Here is an 11,594-nt window from a genome sequence, read left to right on the forward strand (position 1 = left end):
TGTAGTACTTTACATTTGTCAATGTTAAACTTCATTTGCCACCTCTCAGTCCATCTGCTCAACTTTTCTAGATCCTGTTGCAGCAGCGTACAGTTATTAGTGTCTTTAACAACCCTGCCAACCTTCGTATCGTCTGCAAACTTGGACACTAAGCTTGATATACCATCATCAATATCATTTATTAATACAGAAAACAATAATGGACCCAACACTGAACCCTGAAGGACTCCACTAATAACATTAGTCCACGATGAGCAGTGTCCATTGATTACCATTCTCTGTCTTCTCCCCCCCCTCAACCATCCCTTTATCCATAGCAATTTGCCTCCAATGCCACACTGCTCCAATTTGTGCAGCAGTCTTCCATGTGCAACAGTATCAAAAGCCTTTCTAAGATCCAAATATATGATATCAAAGTTATTTCCCTGCATCCAGTTCCTTTGTGTCATAGTATCCAATCAAATTGGTCAGACAAGACTTTCCCTTAACAAAACCATGTTGTGTCTGAGCTATAACTGAAGTCTTGTCTGGATGATCCTGTAGTGCTTCTTTAACCAGTGCCTCCATTAATTTTCCTCGAATAGAAGCGAAACTAACAGGTCTATAATTACCTGTGTCACCCTTTGATCCCCTTTGTGAATTGAGGTCACATTTGCACATTTCCAGTCCATTGGTACCTCCAATGCGTCCAAGGAAGCTCTCATAATTATGACTAAAGGTTTGCTTACTTCCTTTGCTGCCTCCTTTAATATAACTAGAAAGATCCCATCCACCTCGGGGGCCTTTTTTATGTTTATCTTCAACAATTTCTCCTCCATTTTCCTCTCAGTTATTACAAAATCATCTAGCTCAGTGCCAGAGTTTAATTCACCTCTGGCATTCACCTCCCTGAATAACTCCTTATGTGTGAATGTAGATGCAAAATACCCATTTAGTTTGTTAGCCACCTGAGCAGAATCATCAACAGGTGAACTATCAATATCCAGTGGACCAATCTTGACCAAAAACAACAAAGAGTTCTTTAGAACTCTTTGTTGTTTTTCTTTGCATCCTTTACCAAGTATTTCTCATAATCTGCCTTTGCCTGCCTAATCTCCTTTGTGACTTGGTTAAGGGCCAGCTTATATCTATCATAGGCTTCCATGACACCCATTAATTTTTATGTTTCCAGTGCAGTTTTCTTCTCTACCATATGTCTCATTAGTTCATCTGACATCCATTTAGGCCTAAACCTTGAACAATATTCCTTAGTTGGTATATAAAGCCTAGTAGCTTCCAAGATAAGTTCTTTGAATGCTTCCCATTTTGAGTTTGCTGTTGGTAACATCATCAGTTGGTCCCATTGTATAGAATTTAAATACTGTCTCAGACCACAGTAGTTGCGTTTACGAAAGCAAAAACCCTTCCCTTTATCCCCGATGGTAGTTAAGTCTTTTAGTAAATCCCACTTCAGCACACTGTGATCACTGTCACCTAGGGGTTCCTTTATCTGCAGATTCTTAATGCATGAAGAATCACTACTGATAATCAGATCAAGAGTATTTCTTCCTCTAGTTGCCTCCCGAGCATGCTGATGTAGAAAACAATCATCCAATAATTCCCCAAAAGACTTGCTAGTGTGTGAGTGAACAACCCACAAATTCCAGTCAATATCTGGGAAATTAAAATCCCCCATTATAAGACTTTCTGATTTACTGGTCCACTCTATTTTCCTGTAGAGTATCTTATTATACTCATCAGAGTCATTAGGCCTATAGCACACTCCTACTCTCAATTTTGATCTCCTAATGCTTATATCACACAAAACTGACTCGACACTGCGCTGTCTAGCGATGTCGACTGGCTTCACTTCTTTGGATTTTATGTGTTTCTTAACTAATAGCATAACCCCTCCTCCCTTCCTATACTGTCTATCTTCCTGTACACATTGCACTACCCCAGATTGCAGTTCTGCATTCCTTATATCTGTGTGACACCATCTCTGATATCCCAACAATATCTGCCTTTCATGTTTTACCAAACTCCTAGCATTGGTGTACATGCAAGTATACATGCACCTGTTCCTATTTTTAGCTACCCTAACACAACCGATGTGTTTACTTGTACTGCAATGACTCCCAGCGGTCTCTGAAATACCCTGCATCTTGTTTTCCAGGCTGCTGCTCATTCCAATAGAAACAGTGCAAAAATCACTTTCACCTCTGCCAGTGGTTACTGTTAATCTATTAGTCCTTGTATCCCTCCAAGCTAGCAGTTTTCCGACCTACCTAGCACTCTCCTCAGAATTCCGAGAGGAAAAGACTAGTGTTCGAATACCGTCGATAACGTGCAGAATTTTTATTGGCCGTTTTTCACAACGTACTGGAGTTCATCGGTCTAAAGAGAGGGTAGTATGGTTTTCCCTCCCGGGAAGTCCGGTTTTTCTTCCAGCAAACAGCAAATCGATCACAGTACATACGCAATTTGCAGATGATATATACAGCTCAATATGGCTCAATAAGTCTCTGATGCGCATAACGCCTATAACAAACAAGCGAACAAACAAAGAGCCATCAAACATGATCACTACCACAAAAAAATTTCTCAACTTCCTGACATCGAAAAATTACGTGTCTGTTGATACTGTCTCGAAATGTGAACTTCAATGAGGTAGTTAATTATCCAACGACCTTTTTCGCAACCTGGCTTAGTCGGTCTCAGGCTAGGATAGTAAGTTTTTCTCCCAGAAACTCGGTATTTCGTCCAGCAAGGAGAAAATGGACAACAGAACCCATACAATTTACAGACAGTATGCACCGAGCAATATGGCATTATTCACTGATGCTCCTAAAACCCTACTACTACAATTAATCAATGGAATTTTTCAGTTCTCTGGAATTACCAGGTGTGCCCCCCATAAGTGGTAACATAAAATTGGTACGCCATAATGTTTTTAAGAATCTAGAATTCCACTCTACCAGGGAGCAGTAAAACAATTGGCTGTTCAGTTCATGTCATGGGTAGTAGAAGTCACCATAACTAGCTATACAGCAAGTAAGGGTTATTATTGAACCCATTTTTGGCTGATCATATACTTATTTGCATAACTCTATAATTTCAGATCGAAATTTGAGGATAGTAGTAGTAGTATGATTGTGAATGAAAGATGCCGCGTTCGATAGAGCAAACTTCCAGCAATGATAATAGGGTGCCACATAAGCAATCCGTCTGTACGTCACATTTCAAAGGCACTGAAGATCTCTAGATCGACCATTGTGGTATCATCTGCAAATGGAAGCGGACTGGTGCTGAAACGATTCAAGAAACCTTCAAAACTGACGGAACGTGACAGGAAAGCCCTGAAAACAATAGTACACTCAAAAAGCAGGTCGACGTTGTCGTAGCGCACGCGAGTTACTCAATGAGACGATTGGGACACATGTCAGCACTAGTACGGAGCACAGAACGTTGCAGGATTTGGGTTATTACGGTTGTCCAGCTGTCCAAAGTCATTAATCATTCCGACTAATAAAGCCAGAAGTCGATAGTTTGGTGTAAATCCCACCGTTATTGAGCCGTAGACCAATGAAAAGCTATGCTTTGGAGTAACGAGTCACGGTACATGGTCTACCATTCTGATGGTTGTGCCTACGTATGGAAGGTGTCCAGAGAAAGCTACCTGCTGAACTGTATCGTTCCGACAATGAACTCTGGCAGAGGTAGCTTGATGGTATTTTGGACCATTGATTGTTTTAGACAAAACTACGAATGCCGAGATCTATCTAGGCGTCCTGGACAATAATGAGTTACCTACGTTGTGGAAGCACATCGGAGAAGGCTCATACCCGTATCAGCAGGTCAATGCATTATGTCATATTGCTTCTGCTGTGAGGGACTGGTCTGAGGGTATGAACGTCATAAAGTTGGACTTCCCAGCCCCAAAGCTTTGGTCTCGATCCTATAGAGAACCTCTGGGATTAATTGGATCGTCGGGTGCGTGTGAGGAGAGACTGCCCAAAAACAGAGCTAAACTGGTTGCCACTTTCAAGGAAGATTAACGAAAATATCGGAGTACATTATGCAGGTGTCTGGATATTAATGGTAGGGCAGTGTATATAAACTTCTTTAACAGTGATTAACAATGTTTTTTCTATCGAATTTTTTTGGGAGAAAAAACATGCAATCCTCATTCAAGATTGATTGTCTTGGAAGGGACACTTCAATCACTGAAATGATTGTCTTGGAAATCCATGATCCGTTTTATTAACAAAATAAGTTCATATTTTATGTTTCTTTTCAGCTGGATGGCAGTGACAAATACAGAGTTTCTATTCCTATTGTCATCAGTGACCTACCTACAGATGATTGTGATCATATCTGCACTTTTGGAAAAATTACGAACCTCAAAAACACGGTAAATAAACATTAAGTTCTTGTACAAATGTTCATATATTAAAGCTTTGTTGATATTACAGGGGAACTATTTTAAATGAGAACCCATAAAATGTGAATAACGTCGAGTAAAAGAATACAAGAGATAAAATTTATAAGTACAGTAACGTCATTTGTTCTGTACATTGTTTTGCCATCTGTCGACAACCTGTAAAACTATAAATGCGTGTGAGCAATGTCAGCAAATGAACATGGCGTTCAGCATAGAAGAGCGTCAGTTTCGTTTGTGGTGGAACATTGCTTCAAAACAGGGTCGTTTAAAACAGCTCAACGTTATTTTTTTAAGGCAATTGAGTTGTTTTGAGGTACCATCTAAATCTGCAATATGGAAACTTATGAAAATGTCCAGGGAGACTGGGAATTCTAATGTTTGCCTGTTCACTTTTTGATTGTTGTGACTGATGGATGTTTATCACAGTCTAGAGAAACCCTGGCAGCACTTCGTAGGATTGCACAACAAAGATGAAGAAAATAAAACTGTTTTTTTCAGTGCAAAGGGCAGTCGCAGCACCTTTTGCCACCAGAATGGAAAACGAAGCCATTATTGAGGTGGCCACTGGAAGACGTTGATGAAAGCCATTAGATTCTGGATTAGACTGGTTACACTGGATTTTCTTCTCCAATGAGCTTGTTTTCATCTGACTGGGTATGTAAACTCTAAGAATATCAATGCTGTATGGAAAATCTCATGTAGTTCACGAAGCTCCCCTCCTCCCTGCAAAGTGGTATGCAATGGCCTAATTGTTGGGCTCATCTTTTTCAAAGAAAACAGAACATCTCAGCGGTATACTGACAGAGTCCAAGAATCTTCAGTGAGGAGGAGGGGGTTTTTTAAACTGTGGTTTCAGCAAGATAACACAATAAATCACATTTCGCATGCGTCTATGGTAGAAATATTCCTCTTGTCGAGGGGTCACATAATTTCAAAAGGAATATGGCCACCACGCTAAACAGATTTGTTTCCATTAGACTTCTTTTGTTTTCTATGTCAAAGACAATGTCTAGAAACAATGTCTAGTAATACACACGCTTTGGAAGAAATGAAACGCAACCAAAATCATCCCTAACACGCTGCAGACTGTTTTTGTGCAAGTTTCTTCTTGTTCAGTTTAGTTTTGATTACGATGTTGACCATTTTCAATATTTTGTGACAAATTAACGTTAGATAATAAAGAATGTTATTTGTAAATTTCATGTCTCTAGCATTCTTTTACTCGAAGTTATTCGAATTTTCATGGGTTTTGATTTAAAATGCTCGTCCTCTATTCAATGACAATTCAGATAATGATTACCAACAAAGAGTAACAACTATAAACTGTAAACAAAGCGTAAACAAACTTGTAAAGTGTATCATACAGCAAGGGCCAGAGGAAAAGAAGCAATTGAGATTAAAATCCATCTGTTTATCACAACGTTTTTATTTCTAAACAAATATAACAACATTATTTTTTTACCCGCAGATTAGGAAGAAAATGGATTTAATGTATAGTCCTGACACTATAGCAGCATACAACTTTCTGGAACAACCAGAACTTGTAGACCACATAGAGAAGGAAGAATGTCTACCAGGATTTGAGAACAAAAGGCATATTTGCAGTAAAGTTTTGTTAATTCAGTTGGTTCCTTTAATTTTTATTAAAATGTTTATTTTTTATAAATATTTATAATTTATTTTTGATTTTTTTATATTTTATTATTACATTTAGAATTAGAACCGTTTATTATTTATTTCAAATAATTTAGAATGGAAATTTATGTATTATAAACGTATTTATCACATAAATATGTTTATAATAAATAAATAGTGTGTTCAGAAAAGCCGACTGCTGGGGTATAACTCAGTCCCACATGAGTGGTTATTTTATAAGCTGGAATAGGTTGGAATCACAGGAAAAATCCTTAGATGGACAGCAGGATGGCTTCAGGGTAGGAGACAGAGGGTTGTGATAAATAATTATCATATTGGGTCGATGTAAGAATTGGGGTTCCCCAAGGATCAGTATTAGGACCACTGATGTTTTTGGTTTTCATAAATGACATCGATGAAGGGATAGAGGGCGTGCTGTCTAAATTTGCAGATAATGTAAAGATTGGTATAGTAGTTAATGATCACCGCCAAGCAGAGTTTATTCAGAGTGACATAGATAGACTTCAGGGATGGTCAGAAAAATGGCAGCTATATTTTAATTCAGCAAAGTGTAAGGTATTACACGTGCGGAACAGTAACCCCAAAATAACTTATACCAAGTCCCTTTCCTCCAATAGCCAATAGTGGAGGAAAGGGACTTGGGTGTTACGATACGGTCAGACATAAAGTTATTCGACCATTGTAGACAGGTTGCAAGGAAGGCCCATGGTGTCGTATCTTTGATTTATCGAATATTTGCTAGTAGAGATAAGGACGCAATAAACGACGCCTGTTGTTAGACCTCACTTGGAATCCTGTATTCAAGTATGGAGACCGCACCTAAATAAAGACATTGAGCTTCTTGAAAGGGTCCAAAGACGGGTAACTCGTCTGGTGAGATCGGCAAAAGGGCGTCCATATGAAGAAAGACTTCGAATATGTGGGTTGCACAGCTTGGAAACTAGGCACCTTAGAGGAGACTTGATTAAGGCGCCCTATAAATGTTTATAGGGCCACCTTTGGACTGTATCACAGTCCAACTCTTCCCGGAATAGTTTCTACCAACTTCAGGATAGTGCTAGCCAGAATTCGCCTTCATTCCTCTTGCAAGAAGCCAGTTTAGAAGACTGTTTTGGCCGCAACTTGACATATATCCCCAGAAGTCAAGCTATCTCATCTTTTCTCCAAGTCGCATGACGTCCGCTGATATCTTACTTTCGAAATTAGCAGGAAAGATTCTGACTCCCACAGACACTGTCTGTGGGAGTCAGAATCTTTCCTGCTTAGATGAAAATAGATTTATGCAGAACTCACAATAAACAAATAATCAGGAACTACCCCGAAACGTACTTCAGTAGGGTGATCTCCTATGCAGTGAAAATTTGGTCGGCCGCACCTCCCACCAGCCTCAAGAAACTATGGGGTATAGAATTCTGGGTGTTGAAGTGGGCCAACGGATGGTCTCACCCGTCGGCCCACTTCAACACCCGCAGTCCACAGAGCACATGTGCGGAAAATAAAGGCATTCCTTCATCTGTGTTCATCTAAGCGTGATCATATGAACTGGAACACGGTTGGTTTGCGTTTGCCAGGAAGACACCTCTGCAGTACCCTCTCTTTGTGCTCAAGGTTCCAGAGTTTCAATAGACACTTCCCAAATGTGACTTTGAACACTCTCAACTCGTTCAACATCGACTTGGAGCTATGGTCGATTGGAAAGTCATATCGAGATGACATCTTGGGCTATCTTATTGTATGTAAAGGACAGGTGTGCAAGTGCCGGTCCTAGTATGCCGATGTCATTTTATATTATGCTTAATTTGAAGTCTTGTTTTTTATTAAGATTAACTCCTTGTTCGGATATTTTGTCTTTAATGGTTACTTTGTAGCTGAACTTTGTATTTTTGTGATTGGTCACTTGTACAGTGAATGTTTTGTAACTCTGGTTATCTGTGCAGGGAATCAAAAATGTATACCAGTTAATTTATTAAAGAATTTTATTATTATTATTATACTACAAAAGAGGTTACTACATAATTTGTAACACGTAGGGATGATGGGAAAAAGTTTTTAAGATGGATCCCAGGCAGGAGGCAAAGAGATTTTAAAAGATGTTTTTTCTCGTAGTGATGTCCGAATACTTATTGTCACCAGTTTTATACTCTCCGGAAATTTTGAATGGAGATTTTAAAAGATGTTTTTCCTCGTTGAGAATACGAGAAGAGGGATCATTAAATAACCAAAATTTACTTGTGCGTTGAACTATCAAAATGGGGTTGAAGCTTATCTCGGTTGCGTCATTTCATTCCAAATGCTGCCCTGACCACAGATACCGTTTCACGATACGTGTCAAATGGATTCATTTGTTTTTACAAACACCTAAACTCCTTGGGTGCTGTGATCCTGGGTAATTGGTTCATGACGTCGCATTGAGGGCTGTGGTGATTGTCTGCAAATTCCTTTCAGTTATTGCGTATAAAGTGGATTAAATATCTGCATTTCGGGTCACAGAGAATCCTCTTCCAGTTTAATTTTTTGCTCAAGTTGGATTTACAGTTGGATTTTTATGATTATTGATTAGGTCGTTGATATTTTATGCCTTTTCCCATGGTACACATTTAATGACTGCACGAAGGCATCGACTTTCTTCTTTCTATCGGTCCTATTTCATTTGCTTTCAACGAGAAGGACAGATACAGGAAAGCTGTATTCACTAATAAATTAGTAGGGCAGTATTGCTTTTTACCGTATTACCAAACTTGTGTCAGGGTAATCGAAGCTGCTTATGCTTTTGTAAGAAGTTTTTGTCCTGACGTGAACCAGTCTTCAACGTGGACTTGACCAGTGCTGCCACCTAGTGATACAACATACCAACAGACACGTTTCACAAATACAGTAGTTCGGTTGGTTACATATTAATTAATCTATATAATTCAACTTTGATATTTCATACCTTCATACATTTAAAATTAATTTCTTCACAGTTCCTTGTAGTCCGGGATATTACAAAGCTGAAGAAGAATGTCAGATTTGTCCCAGAAATAATTACAGCAGTACATATGGAGCAGTTAACTGCACTCCTTGTGAAGAAGGACAAAGGACACTGTCAGAAGGAGCATCGTCAGTGTCCTTTTGCAAAGGTAAAGTAATTTAAGAGATGAAAGTTAAGGCACATTAATGAAATAAACGAAGATTTTGTGAATTCATATGTAAATTGTTATCTGATCTGATTTTCACAATTAATTCATTTTATGTTTCAGAAATTGGAGATGGCTTGATATTGATGATAGCCGTTATACTTTTCTGGCCGATATGTGTCCTTGTGATTGGTGGAACATATTTTTATAAGTGAGCATTTTCTTTAACTAATCACTATGATTTTTTAAATCTAATTTTATACAGTACTTTGTTTTTAAAATTAATTTTCATACTTTTATGGAATTGTTGGTTGGATGAAAATACAATGGGAGGATCCCTAAAGTTGCACTCGCTAGTAGCATGGCGCATATAAGCACCTTTCCACTAACACCAGGTAGAAAAGTCTAGGGTTCGAATCCCTTTAATGACGTGAGGAATTTTTAAGGGTTTTTTTTCATTATGTGGCTGTGTTAGTTGGTCTCAGGAGAGGATTGTGTGGTTTTAACACGCACAATCGTCCTAATACGCAGTCGTATTAGGATGATTGTGTTGTTCAAGGTGTTGTATTGAGTGATGAAACAAAGAGCGAACATTAACTTTTGTTTTAAGTTGCTGAAAGTTGACAATCCCTCCTTGATTCAGAAAAAAAAAGTGATGAGTCCTGATGTTTTGAATACGATTCACAAAGGGACCAAGCAAGGAATGGCGATCAATATTTCCTTTTTCAAAATTCAAAAATTAAAGTGATATTCGTCACCTTTATTTTTATGAAAACTCCTTACACGAATGATATTGAACTTGTAGTATTTAGTGTTGTATTGAAAGTTTAGAAGACAGGTGTTTGTTGATTAGAATTTCTATTGATTGTAGTTTTTTGGGAAATACATGTGAAGGAAGGTTGTTCCAGAGAACAGAATTAGAAGTGATAAATGAGGAAGAGAAGATGTTTCTGGGAGTTTGGAGTTGCACAGTGAATTTGCGAGGAGTTCAGATCTTAGAGTGACTTAACAGTTTAGAACAAAATCAAAGCCGAGAGCAAAATGAAACCCAGTTATTTTATTTATTTTTTTTATACAGAAGGAGCACTGTTTCTGACGTGCTTGTCCCAAGAGAGATTAAAAGTCAGGGAGATCCTTAACGGAGATATATACTATTGTCTACAAATCTGAGTGTCATCGAAGATGAGCAAAGGAGCATTAGAGTCTTTTTTTTTGCATAGTTGGTAGAATCGCCGTCCTTCCCACACCGGGTGAAAAAGACCCGAGGTCGAGTCAAGTCGATGAAGGGAGGAATTTTTATGGGCCTTTTTCACAATGTGCCCGAGTTAGTCGATCTCAGGGGAAGACAGCATGGTTTTTTTTCCAGGAAACTCGGAGTTTTCGTCTATGAAACAGAAAATCAGAGAACACAGGCAATTTACAGACAATATATAAGAAGCAATACGGCCTTAGTCGCTGATGTCCTAAAACTCTACAACAGCGATATATAAGATTCGATGATCTTTTCGCAGGTTAGTTTGTTCTATTTGTTTGACTATTAATGATGCATTGTGTCGATAAGCTAAAAATTGTGAAGGAAACCATGTTTAATAAGATTTTTGGACATGATAATACACACAGCAAAAATATCCAGTTCCTTGATATAAAGTAGCCTCGACAGTGCTTCACATATACACACTATTTGTAACATCTACTCTGCAAGTCACTAGCTGGTGGACTAGGTGCATCAAGGCATACCAGCTAATTCGGATGCCTCCTAGATAGTTGCCAATAGTTTCGGTCCTGTGAACTATCTAGCAGCGAAATCTATTTGCAAAAGTCGTTTTAAAGCTATACTGTCGAAATGAAAGGATTATTGGACTTCGCATGATATTCATCATAACTTCAAAAGACATCACTCATGATTAAAGAGATGGGGGTTGCCGGAGATTTTCTCGGAAGATTAAACATGGGTTTCACCATTTCAATCCTCCAATAAGCAAAGTGGTGGTATTGCACTGGATGATGAGAATCATCCATCGCCTAGTATCGCTTGTTGACACAGAGTGTCAACCATTCCTTTGTGTGATGTGGACATCACACATAAGCCTCTACTTATGTTGGTTCATACGTGGGTGATCATCTCTAGTATACCTGGTGTGCTCTTTCGGAATTTGCACTTGGAGAATATCCAGGGTTACTAACAGTCCCACCATTATGAAGCATCAGCTTCATCAGCGCTTGCAGACTTCCAGGTAGCAGCACATACCTAAAAGAATGTCTGTGACAAGCCTTAGGGAAGAGGAGGCTCGAGGTGATTATTTTGAAAAATATTGAAAGCTTTTTTCATTTTGTCATCTGGCTTTCTTTAAACTCAGCCTTGAAACTAAATTGTGTACATACAATTTTATTTACTGTAT

Source organism: Mastigoproctus giganteus, chromosome 11 (genome assembly GCF_048544385.1).
Source record: "Mastigoproctus giganteus isolate SK-2022 chromosome 11, ASM4854438v1, whole genome shotgun sequence".
NCBI classification, from domain to species: domain Eukaryota; kingdom Metazoa; phylum Arthropoda; class Arachnida; order Uropygi; family Thelyphonidae; genus Mastigoproctus; species Mastigoproctus giganteus.